The sequence below is a fragment of the Spermophilus citellus genome (genome assembly GCF_964194105.1).
Source record: "Spermophilus citellus genome assembly, chromosome: 10".
Lineage (NCBI taxonomy): Eukaryota > Metazoa > Chordata > Mammalia > Rodentia > Sciuridae > Spermophilus > Spermophilus citellus.
This window is the reverse complement of record NC_138197.1, coordinates 6223958-6236460: the sequence shown is the minus strand read 5'-3', so window position 1 is coordinate 6236460 and position 12503 is coordinate 6223958. Positions and strand designations below refer to the sequence as shown.

The following is a 12503-nucleotide window of genomic DNA, read 5'->3' as shown; positions in this document are numbered from 1 at the left end:
TGTGTGTTCTGAAATGATCATCGTGATGAAGCTAATTAGTGTCATTACTTCTGTGTAGTTACCAGTGTGTGTATGGTGAAAGAATTTAAGATTTATCCTTTTAGCAGATTATAAATATACAAAATAGTTTGTTAATTATTGTCACCACAAAGTACATCAGATTGTGAAAAACTTAACTCATATTACTGAAACTTTGTACCCACTACCTAATGTCACCCATCTCCCCCAATCCCTGGCAGACACCATTCTACTTTCTGTATAAATTTGACGAGTTTACATTCTACTTATAAGTGAGATCAATGCAGTATTTGTCTTTCTATGTCTGGTCTGTTTCACTTAGCATAATTTCTTTATCCATGTGGTCATAACTGGCAAATTTCCTTTACTTTTAGGACTGAATAATATTCTAGAGTGTGTGTATATGTGTACATCTATGTGATTTGTACATGTGTGCATTTTCTCTATCCATTCTTCTGTTGAAGGACACTTTGATTGTTTCAGTTTCTTGACATTGTGAATAATGTTTCAGTGTACGGGAAATGTGGGTATCTTTTTGTGTGATCTGGTTTCAGTTGCTTTGGATATACACCCCAAAGTGAGATTGCTGGATCATGTGGTAGCCCTGCTTTTAATTTTAAAGAATCTTCGTGCTGATTCAAATGTATGATATGTCAAGGTCATTGTACTGTCATGTGTAACTAATTAAAACAAATTTTAAAAAAATCATGAAAAAAAAACCCTTCATACTGTTTTTCATGGTTGATTATACCAGTTTACATGCTCATAGCAATGTACGAGTGTCCCCTTTTTTAGTGTCCTTGCCAACTCTTACTCTTGTCTTTTTTATAATAGTCATTCTAACAGATGTGAGGTGTTAGCTCATCATGGTTTGGATATACAATCCCTAATCATTAGAGATGTTGAGCACCTTTGTATATATTTATATTTGCTGGCCATTTGTATATCTTCTTTTGAGAAGTGTTTATTTAGGTCCTTTACCTATTTAAAGTCAGGTTATTTATATTTTTGGCATTGAGTTGTAATGGTTTTTAAATTGTATTTTGGATATTAATCCCAAATCAGATATATGGTGTGCAAATATTTTCCCCAGTCCGTTGGTTGTCTTTTCATTTTGTTAATTGTATCTTTGCTGTGCAGAACCTTCTTGACTCTTTTTGCTTTTATTGCCTAGCCTTTTGTGTCATAACCCCCAAGACTGTTGCCAGGGTCAGTGTAAAGAAGGTCATAAGAATGTTTTCTTCTAAGAGGTTTTTATGGTCATGTTTAAGCCTTTAGTGTATGAGTTGATTGTGTGTGTGTGTGTGTGTGTGTGTGTGTGTGTGTGTGTGCAGTGTGAGACAGGGACCTGACTGCATTCTTCTGCATCGAAGATGTCCACTTCTCCATCTTCATAGTTGAAAAGACTGTCCTTTCCCCCCTGTGTGTTCCTGGTGCCCTTGGTGTTCTTGTGCTCAGCTCATGATAATGCATAGATTTATTTCTGGGTTCTCACTTCTTTCTAGTTGTCTCTGTGTCTTTTTTGTCAGTATCAAACTGCTTTGAGTTTCTGTAGCTTTACAATATATTTTGAAGTCAGGAAGTATGGTGCCTGCAGTTTTGTTCCTGCTCATGATTGCTTTGGCTTTTGTGGGCCTTCTGGAGTTCCAGAGGAATTTTAGGGTTGTTTTCCTATTTCTGTAAAAAGATTCTATTGGGAATGTGATATAGGTTTCATTGAATCTGTGGATTTCTTTAAGTAGTATGGATACTTTAACAATATTAAGTCTTCCCATCTACAAACATAGGATGTTTTCCCATATATTTCTATCTTTTAAAATTCCCTTCATTGTAAATTAATTTTCAGTGCACAATTTTTTTACTTCTTTGATCCAAGTCAGTTCCTAAGTATTTTATCCTTTTTGTTAATCCTATTTCTAATTTAAAGGATTGTTTTTGGATAGTTTGTAACTAGTGTATAAAAATGTCACTGATTTTTGTGTGTTGATTTTGTATCCTGCAAGTTTACAGAATTTATTAGTTCTAAGAATGTGTGTGTTTGCTCGTGAGCACACATGTGTGCATGTCCTGTAGGGTTTTCTGCGTATATGATTATTTTATCTGCAAACAGAGACAGTTTTACTTCTCTTCCAATCCGGATTTCTTTTCTCTCTCTGTCTAGTTTCACAGCTCCAGCTAGGACTTCCAGTATTGTGGTTGGTAATAGTGACTAGAGGGGGCATCTTGACCTTCCTCCAGGTCTTAGAAGCTTTGAGTTTTTCCCCACTGATTATGATGTTAGCCATGAGTTTTCCATATGTTGCCTTTAAAATGTTGGGGTAAATTTCTTCTTACTATTTTGTTGAGAGAATATATAAACCATGAAAGGGCGCTGTATTTGTTAGACACTTTTTCTCCATTTGCTGAGATGATCAGGTGTTTTTTTTTTTTCCTTTGATTCTGTTAGGAAATCACATTGGTTGATTTTCATATGTTGAACCTTCCTTATTACCCACAAGTACCACTTGTTTTGACATATAATCATTTTAATATTGCTGTTGAATTGTGTGCCAAAATGTATTCATCATGGATATTGATTGGCCTGTACTTTTCTGTGTCGTCTTTGTCTAGCTCTGAAATCAGGGTAATACTGGCCTCATAAAATAGTGAGAGTGTTTCCTTCTTCTGTGTTTTGGAAGAGTTTAAGAAGGGTTTGCACTAGGCATGATTGTGCATGCCCATAATTCTACCTACTTGGGAGGCTGAGGCAGGAGGATTGCAAGTTTAAGGTTAGTCTCAGCAACTTAGTGAGCCCCTCAGCAACTTAGTGAGACCTTGTCTAAAAATTTAAGAAAGGACTGGAGTGGGGGGTTGGGGCTGTGGCTCAGTGGTAGCACACTTGCCTGGCATGTGTGAGGAACTGGGTTTGATTCTCAGTACTGCATATAAATAAATAAATAAATAAATAAATAAATAAATAAATAAATAAATAAATAAAATAAAGTACTATCAACAACTAAAAAAATGTTTTAAAAAGTGGGGAGGCTGGGGATGTAGCTTGGTGGTAACCCAGGGGTGCTTTATTGCTGAGTTGCGTTCCTGGCCCTTTTTATTTTTTGCGACAGGGTCTCAGTAAGTTGCTTAGGGCCTCACTAAGTTCCTGAGGCTGGCCTCGAACTTGTGAGCCTTCTGTCTCAGCCTGCTGAATTACTGATGAGCTTTTCTTTATTGGTAGGTTTTTGATTACTGATTGGCTACTTGGGCATTTTGTTTCTTCTTGATTCAGTCTTGGTAGTTTGTATGTCTTTAAGAATTTATCCATTTCTTCCAGGTTATCTTATTTGTTGGTGTATAATTGTTCATATTAGTCCCTTAGGATCTTTTTCTTTTCTCTGTTATCTGTTACAATGATCCTACTTGCATTTCTTATTTTAGTTATTTGAGTCTTCTCCCTTTTTTTCTTGATGTTACCAAGGGTTTGTCAATTCTTTTCAAAAAAATCAACATTTTATTGAATTTTTTTTTGGTACTGAGCATTAAATCCAGGGGCCTTTTACCACTGAGCTACATCTTCAGTCTCCCTTTATTTCAAATTATTTTTTATTTCAGACAGGGTCTCATTTGATTGCTGAGACTTGTCTCAAACTTGAGATCCTCCTGCCTCAGCCTACCAAGTTGCTGGGATTATAGGTGTACACCACTGCACCCAGCTGATTTTTTAAAAATGCTTTTCAAAATTTTCATGTATTTCTTCTCTAACCAACATATTTTTCCTTCTTTATGCTAACTTTGGTTTTTTCCCCCTTCTTTTCTAATTTCTCTAGTTTTAAAGTTAGTTTGTTTAATTGAGTCCTTCTTTTTAAACATGGACATTTATCACTATGTACATCCCTCTTTTCCCTTGCTGAAGCCCTTAAGTTTTGTTAAGTTGTATTTTAATTTTTGTTTATCTCAAGGTGTTTTTCAGATGAACACACAGATATGTATTTACAATCTTGTTGATTTGGCCCTTTGATAATTATATATGACCTTTGTCTCTTTTGACAATTTTTGACTTCAAGTCTATTCTGTCTGATATAAGCATGGTCACCCTTATTCTGTATTGGAATATTTTTTCCATCCCTTCATTTGATACTATGTATAGCTTCATATATAACATGAGTCTTATAAACAGTGTATTGCTAGACCTTGTTTTTTTAAAAAATATTTTTTTAGTTATCAGTGAACCTTTATTTTATGTTTGTATGCTGTGCTAAAAACTGAACCCAGTGTCTCACACATGCTAGGCAAGCGCTCTACCACTGAGCTACAATCCCAGCCCCATGGACCTTCCTTGTTTTTTATTTATTTGTTTTTTCTCATCCAGTCATCCTCTCTGTCTTGTCTTCTCCCCAATATCAAACTCAGAGCCTCATGCATGCTCGGTAAGTGCCCTACCAGTGAACTACATTCTTAGCCCTCTATGCCTTTTGATTGGAGAGTTTAAGCATTTACATGTAAAGTAGTGATAGATAGGTAAGGACTTACTGTTATCACTTGGTTGTTTTCTGTTTCATAGTTTTTAAAGAATTTATCCAGAACTTTTTGGATGCATTATAATTATACACAGTGAACTTGATGTTATATATTTGTATATGCACATGATGTGACAATACAGTTTGGTTAGTATCAATCCCTAGTGACTTCCTTTCCTTGATTCTGCTAGCCTGCTTCTTCTCTTCTACTTGTCGTCTTTCTATTTCCTTTCTTTTTTCTTTTTTTCTCTTTAGCTTCCACATATGATAAAAAATATATAACCATTAACTTTCTGAGTTTGACTTATTTCATTTAATGTAACACTTTTAAGTTCCATCCATTTTCCTGATATGACACAATTTCATTCATCTTTATAGCTGAATAAGCTGTGCAACTCCTAGAAGAAAATGTGGGGTCAACATATAGATGCATATGACTTCCTGACCTTTAGGGGCCCTCGGGAGGAAGTCATTGCAATGTTAATAAGTGGGATGGCATCAAGTTGAAAAGCTTCTGAACAGTAAATGAAGCAATTGAGAATGTGAAGAGAGGATCTACAGAATGGGAGAAAATTTTTGCTAGCTACACTTTTGACAGAATATTAATATTTAATATACAAAGACCTCAAAAAACTTAACACCTAGAAAACCTGGTAACCCAATTAATGAATTGGCAAATGATCTAAACAGACACTTCTCAAAAAGGAGAAATGTAAATGGCCAACAAATACTGTTCAGCATCTTTAGCAGTTAAGGAAGTTCAAGTCAAGACTACACTGAGATTTCATCTTAGATTGGCCATCCTCAAGATACAAGCAATAGGCTGAGGTACAGGCCCACGCCTGTAATCCCAGTGGCTTGGGAGGCTGAGGCAGGAGGATTGCAAATTCAAAGCCAACCTCAGCAAACTCTAAGTAACTCAGTGAGACCCTGTCTCTAAATAAAAAACATACAAATAGGGCTGAGGATGTGACTTAGTGGTTGAGCGCCCCTGAGTTCAATCCTTGGTATCCCCTTCTCCTTTTGTTCTTATATTATTTTCCCGATTTCATTAAACTGTTTATGTGTGTTCTTGGGTAGCTCATGAATTTCTTTTAGAGTACTGTTTTGGATTCTTTGTTAGGTAGGCAATGTGTGGATGTGGATTTTTTTTTAATTTATTTTTTTACTGGAAGTTCATTGTATTCCTGATTTCCCATTTTCTTGTATCCTTGTGTTGACATCTGGGCAGTTGAGGCAATAATCAACTTCTAGACTTCATGGATGGTCTTGAGTAAGGAAAGCTCCCAGCTGTGGGGGACACGGGGTCACTACCTAGGCAATGTGTGGGAGTGTGCTGTTGCACGAGGCGCAGGCATAATGGCATGCATATGTCAAGCGTGGGATTTGCAGGGGCTTTGGCTCTAGGGGATGGGGTCAGTGGTGTGGTGGCTCAGGCAGTTGTGGGGTTTCAGTGGTGAAGTCTGTGTGGATATTGGTTATGGCTGCCAGGGCTGTTGATGTCCTCCAGGTGCCCCTGGGTCCAGCAGCAAGTATGCATGGGTAGGCAGGGGCTGGGCCAGTTGTCAGTGGGGGCACACACAGCATTCAAGGCCAGTGTTTGGGGCTGAAGCTGGCCTCTAGCAAACAAAACACTGGGCTCTAGGAGAGCCGTGTGAGGCTTGTATACCGGCTTTTCTAGGTCTTGTGACCAGAGCACCTGGAGCAGCAGTTGTTGGAGCAGCAGTTCTGGACTCAGTATGGTGGTGATGGCTTAGGGCAGCTCCATCTACAGAGGCAAAAATCTTGAGACTGTCAGTGCCAGAAGCTGCAGGATGTAAGCCGTGGTTGCACCAGCTGTCAGTTTCTTTAGTGGCAGAATCTGTTGGGGGCTTCTGATGACCATGGTGGCACATGCCACTTGATGGGGATCAGTGGCTTCTGCACAGCTGTGTTGGACTGCCAGTGATCTGTGTGTGTGACAGTGCAGCTGGGGAGGCCATTGGCTTGTCCTGTTCTTCTGGTGCTAAGGTGCAATAAAGTGAAACTTCCTCCTGCACTTCTCTGTTTGCTTGGCTCTTTGCCTCACCCTGAGGTTGTTCCTCCATGGCTGCGCCCGGCTCTTCCAGAGCTGGTCTCCTTTGTGGGTCTCTGTCTGGTTGTGTTTTTATAGGTGGGCAAGGTGCAGTCTTCCACTATACCATGCTTCTGATGTCATTCTCGAGCTGTTGTCATCAGACATTTTACTTTTACACATGCTGTAAACCTCACAATATGTGGTCTTTGCTTTTGCTTTAAATGATGATTTGTTTTTTCCTTTAGTGCTGGTGTTCAAATCTAGGACCTTATGCATGCTAGGCAAGCACTCTACCACTGAACTACATCTACCCCGTCCTAAAACAATGACCTTTTAAAAAAGTTTAACAGTGTTTAAAGAAGTTTTTTAAAATATATTTATCCACATGGTGATCATTTCTGCTGCTTTTCAGGTCTTTCTGTAGAGTCAGATTTCCTTCTGAGGTTGCTTTTCTTCTACCTCAAATACTTTCTTTAACATTCTTTGCAGTGTAAGTCTCTGGGTAATGAATATTCAGCTGTTTGTAAGTGAAAGTTCTTTATTTTGCCTTGTGTTTCAAGGTATTTTTGCTGAATATGAAATTTTATGTTACTTTTTTTCTCTCAGTACTAAAAACAATTACTTCATTGTCTTTGCATTATCTTTAACAACAAATACTTTGCAACCAGAATTTTTGCTCTTTTTTACGTGAGTTCTTTTGGCAGCTTTATTTATTTATTTTTTTATTCTTTTAAACAGATTGGTTGCTATGTGCTTTGGTATAATTTTCCTTGGATTTCTTTTCTTTGAGTTCATTGTGCTTTTTGATCTGTTGGTGTGCAGTATTCATTAAATTTGGAAGATTTTCATTTATTATTTCTTCAAATAATTTTTCTTCTGTTCCCTGTCTTTCAGGGACTCTGATCACAGGCACATCAGTCATCAGGAGTGAAATAACAAACAGTTCTCTGATGCTCTGTTCACTATTTGGTCTTCTTTTGCTCTTGAGTTTCTATTACTTTATCTTCAAATTTGCTAATTTCTTTTTCTGCATTGTCTAATCTGCCATTAATCCCATCTGCTACTGTACTTTTCATATTTTCCATTGTAATTTTCCTTTGAAGAAGGTCAATTTCAGACTATTTTATATCTTTCATATCTCTACTTGTAGAGTCAATCGTTTTTTTTCCTAGCTTTTGAAATTAAAGGACTGTTAAGGTTATCTTATCAACTGTGCCATTTCTAGGCTGGGAGTTCCCTCACATGCCTGCAGTCCTGGGCTCCTGTGTGCAGCTCTCTGGACACAGAGCCATCTGCATGCTCTAAGCTATGTCTCTTCATCTCGGGGAGGTGGCTGAGCCTGACTCCTTCTTTATACACTGCAGCCTGAAGCCTACCTCAGGCTGTGAATGGTGCCACATAGGGGCCCACCTTACGTCTCATCTCCCAGCAGTCTCTGTCCCTCATTGCCTGGTGTCCAGGATCTTGAAACCATCATTTTGTATATTTTGTCCAGTGGATATTGAAGTCTGTGTGGATATTGGTTATGGCTGCCAGGGCATATTTAAATAGGATGGAAAATCTAATTGCCTTTACTCCATCTAGGCTGGCATCTGAAGCCAGTAATTATATTTCCAGTTGATGTCATTTAACAAAAATATACTTTCACAGTAAAATGTGTCACAAGTTAAAATCTTTGATCTAGCAGTGTCATCTACCTTTCCAGCCCCACATTGGAACCTTCCTTAGTCTGTGAATACCTTGATTTTTCTAGCAAATAAAATAGTTGACAGTGAGCCTAAGTACATTATCCTGGAAGTCATGATGTTTAAAGTGATGTAGACTTTATTATTTCATACTCTTGAGTCATGTTTGGTTTTTGATACCATCTTAGCTAAAATTATTTTAAAAGTTTGGTTTAGAGAAGGGAATTTGTAAACCTAGTCAGAATAGTGATTTAACCATTTCCAGAAAGAGAAAATATGTTCATCCTAATATTTCAATAGAATTTAATGTATGAGTTTGTTTTTTATAATGAGATGACTGTGTGCTTTTGGGCAGCCTTACATCTAAGTCATGGATATTTGCGTCAGCCATTTGTACAACAGGCCACATGTGTAATTCATTGACAAAATCCCTTTGCTGTCCTTTGTGTGCCAAGCTTCTGAGTGCTCTCCTACCACCTCCTGCAGAACACGAGTGTGCTTGCTAAAGGCCAAGTCCACTCACCTGGGCTAAGAACAGCAGGAGTTGTCTGACTCACCTTGTGGGTGGAGTAGCCATCTCTTTCTTAAAATGAGGTTTTATTCTGTACATTAGTTCTTTTAAAGTATGAGTAGAAAAAGATTGTTATTCAAAGAATTACACCTAAAACATTTTTGATTGAATCCTGGGGGTGGGGGTGGGGAGTTGTCATGCAACTTTTTATGAAGAGTATTTTATTCTCAGCAAAGAATATGATGCAGGTGATGTGACCTTCTGCCCAGGTGCGGCTTGACTAAGCTTCTTACTTACCTTTTAACAAAGGGAACTTCTGAATGGGTGTATTTAGGCATGTAGTGTTTTAAAATTTGCTGTCCAAATACCCTTTTGCCTTTCTCCAGAAATACAGGTTTTGAAGCACTGTATGTTCATATGATAAGTGTTAATAAATCAAAGCTTTGTCTGAGTGTGGCTGCATTGTGTTAAGTATTGGCGCTTTTTAATTTGAAAATAATTTTAATTATTGCTGTTATAGAAGCCTCAATGCCAGTATCTTAAGTGATTACTTCAGTTTTTTTTTTTTTTTTTTGCTTCAAGTTTCAGAATTAAAGAGCTATGTGTGTTGTCCACAGTAATCTTTGTCAGTATCAGTTCAGTTTTTTAAGAAAAGTTGCAGTGGAAACAGCAGTTATTTTAGACTAGTCCCTAGGAGCTAGTATTCTGTCTGGATTCCCAGTACTCTATGGCAGCAGGCTCCTGGGTGTGTCTTTGTGAGGTCAACCTGAATGATCCTGGGAACCACACCTACTGCTAAAGGCTGTCCTTTCCCTGGACATCCCTGTTAGGCCTGGGCCCTGATTCTCTCGGATGCCAGGTCAAGTCCATTGAGGTGGTCTTAGTCAAAGCCCACCCTCCTCTTCTAGCACACTACCCATTCCTACTGTGGGCTTTCCATGACCTCACCTCTCCACTCTCATACTGCTGTCACAGTATAGGGCAGGCCAAGTCCAGGGTGGTCGAATGACCACATAGCAGGTTCTGTTGGTTTCCAAGTTTCTTAAGATCAGCCACTGAACCATGGGAAGAAAACGTTAGACCTAGTATTTGTATTAGTAACTTTCAAAGTGTTTGATATTAGTAAATAGTACATATATAGTTTATGAATAACTAAAAGCACATGGTAGGTATATGTGCCCAGATTTTGTCTTTACTCAGGGCAGTATATGATCCACACATTGTTGGGCAGGTGAGACTGCTCTGGACCTTTGAGGCAGGGTTTTCATCCTAGGCTGGGGCCTGTCAGTTCTTAACAAATAAGCCTCATGGAGTGCAAAATTTGGGGTGTATGTACATATGTGTGTTTTTCTAGTAAGGCAATGCATAACCCTTACCAGATTCAAAAAGGGATGTTTTGCTCTGCAGGTCAGATAAACTGCCAATCTAGGGTCTTAGTTGAAATTACGGAGACTTGTTTTGGTAGGACCATAGCTCGTTTACAGGTAACTTCCTAGGCTCCCTCAAAGTCTGCTTTATTTGAAAAATTGAAATATATAATTAGATACCCATTCCTTTAACAAAGTGAAGCTTTACTGGACTTACAGCTGAGATGCTGCAGCCAAGATGGCTGTCACCATCTCATAACAACAAATTCCACATGCACTTCTGAAAGTCTCTGGTAGGAGTGACTACAGAGCAGGCTTGGATCCCCTGTTCTTACCCTTTCTGTGAGAGGGTTTTCTGTTGTGTGTATGCAGTTCTGTGCTGCTCTCTGCAGTTGGCAAGGCTGAGAGTCAAGGTCACAAGTCAGCTGACAGTGTGAGACTGAGTCAAAGGTATTCTTGAAATCACATGTAGAATCCTTAAGGCACCCATATTATATGATGTACATAACTGTACAGTTCTGTAGATGGTTTCTGTTATTTCTTGTAATTCTTTGGAATTCCATTTTTTCATGGCTCCCTAGTAGCTCTTCAGTTTATTCCTTGAAGGCTCTTATAATCCCGTTATGTCACTTGACTGACCACCTAAATGTTGGGATTTATTTACCTATGAGTGGTCAGAAAAATCTTGCCGTTCACATTTTCTTTCCAGTGAGTACTGGACCTGGGTGCATGCTCACTGAATAGAATGACTATTAATTTTTTTTTTAAAATAAGACTTTTAAAAATATGTGTGTAGGTAAATTTAAGTAACTTAAAAGTATATATGGCATAATCCCATTGCATTTCCAGTTTTGCCCTTTTAGTTTATAAACCTGTAGCATTTAATTCAGATTAATGATGTTTTATGTTGGGGGTTCAGTAGAGAGCCACGATTTCTTCAGACCTCTAAAGTACTGCCAGGCAGAAGAGAAAGATGTGGTCCAGTGGCCCCAGCAGTTGGAAAGGAATCCTTCTTATTTTAAAACATGAGCTAACAGTCTGACTCTCTAAAGTAGAAATTATCTGTGTCTAGAGATGGTGCCCTTCCTGTCATTGACGGCAATCAGAGAATCTTCTATCAGAAGTACTGAGAACAGAGTCCTGTGTTGGGAGAGAGGTTACACCAGGGGACTTCTGAGACTGATTCCAAATCTCAAAATTCAAGCTGTATCTCAGTGGTAGAAAGCCTACCCAGCATGTGTGAGGCCCTGGGTTCAATCCCCAGCAGTGCTAAAGAAAAAAAAATCTGAAATTCTGAGACCAGTTAAGCATGCATCTCTAAAGATGGGCCTCCATGGATTTGCATCCACCCCTTCCCAGCTGTGTGATCTTGGGCATGTTACTTACCTTCTCTGTTCCTCAGTCTTCTTAGGCTGTAAAAGGGAGCTAATAGTCCCTCCTGCACACTGATACTGTGAATATTCATGTGGTCATGTGTCAAGGTTCAGCAAGATGCCTGGCACATCATAAGTGCCTAATAAGTGCCAAATGCCATTCTCTAGAGGGTACATAATGTCCAAACATGAGTCTCATCAGCTGCATTTGGGCTCTAGCTGTAGATTTTCCTAGGTAAATTCTGGGAGCCGAGCTCCAAGAGAGCCCCTGATGACCGCTTCCCTGCCTCCTCTGTGCTCAGGGAGGCTGTCCAAATGCAAGCCTTGAAGAGTCTCCTGACTGTGTTCCTGTGGTCCTCTTAACCACGAGGAAATGACAGCGTTTGTTTGGCTTACACATGACTTACCTTAGGAGCAAGCATGCACCCCCACAGAGGGGTGGTACTCCTTGCTTGAATGACAGACAAGTTTTTTCTCCACTTTGCAGGTAAGGACACTGTGCCTCAGAGAGCTTAAGTCACTTTTCCAAGGGCACACAGCTGAAACCAAAGTCCTCAACATCCAAATTCATTCCACACTGTGAGCTTTTATCCATAACCTCTGGAAGATTCTGGAATTCACTTAGAGCGTCGTATGTATTTCATCAGGAAGTCCACGAAACTAGGACTTTTTAAAAGGTGGTCCTGAGAAGATTAGGCAGTTTGATGATCCCTTTGTGGACGATTTTATGGTGGGTGAGGGATATCAGAAAATAAGACACCCCCCCCACCACACACACACACACACACACACACACACACACACACACACACCTGACCTCACCTCTCAGCCCACTTCTTTGTCCTTCCTGCAGGTGTGGGTCAATGCTGGGACACAGATCTTCTTCTCCTACGCCATCTGCCTGGGCTGCCTGACTGCTCTGGGATGCTATAACAATTAAAACAACAACTGCTACAGGTGAGCACCCCCGGGCCCCGCCTGCCCTCCTCCTTGCTCCCGG

The 12503-nt window shown here is 39.3% G+C and overlaps 1 pseudogene across 1 annotated transcript in view; it reads left to right on the top strand.

Moving 5' to 3' along the window:
• Window positions 1-12292, top strand: part of LOC308658558 (limb region 1 protein homolog) — a 138267-nt pseudogene extending 125975 nt beyond the window's left edge. Inside the window, exon 17 of the transcript XR_014024302.1 lies at window positions 11991-12292. The product of XR_014024302.1 is annotated as a limb region 1 protein homolog (transcript). The remainder of the gene's footprint in view (window positions 1-11990) is intronic.
• Window positions 12293-12503: the final 211 nt, after the last annotated feature.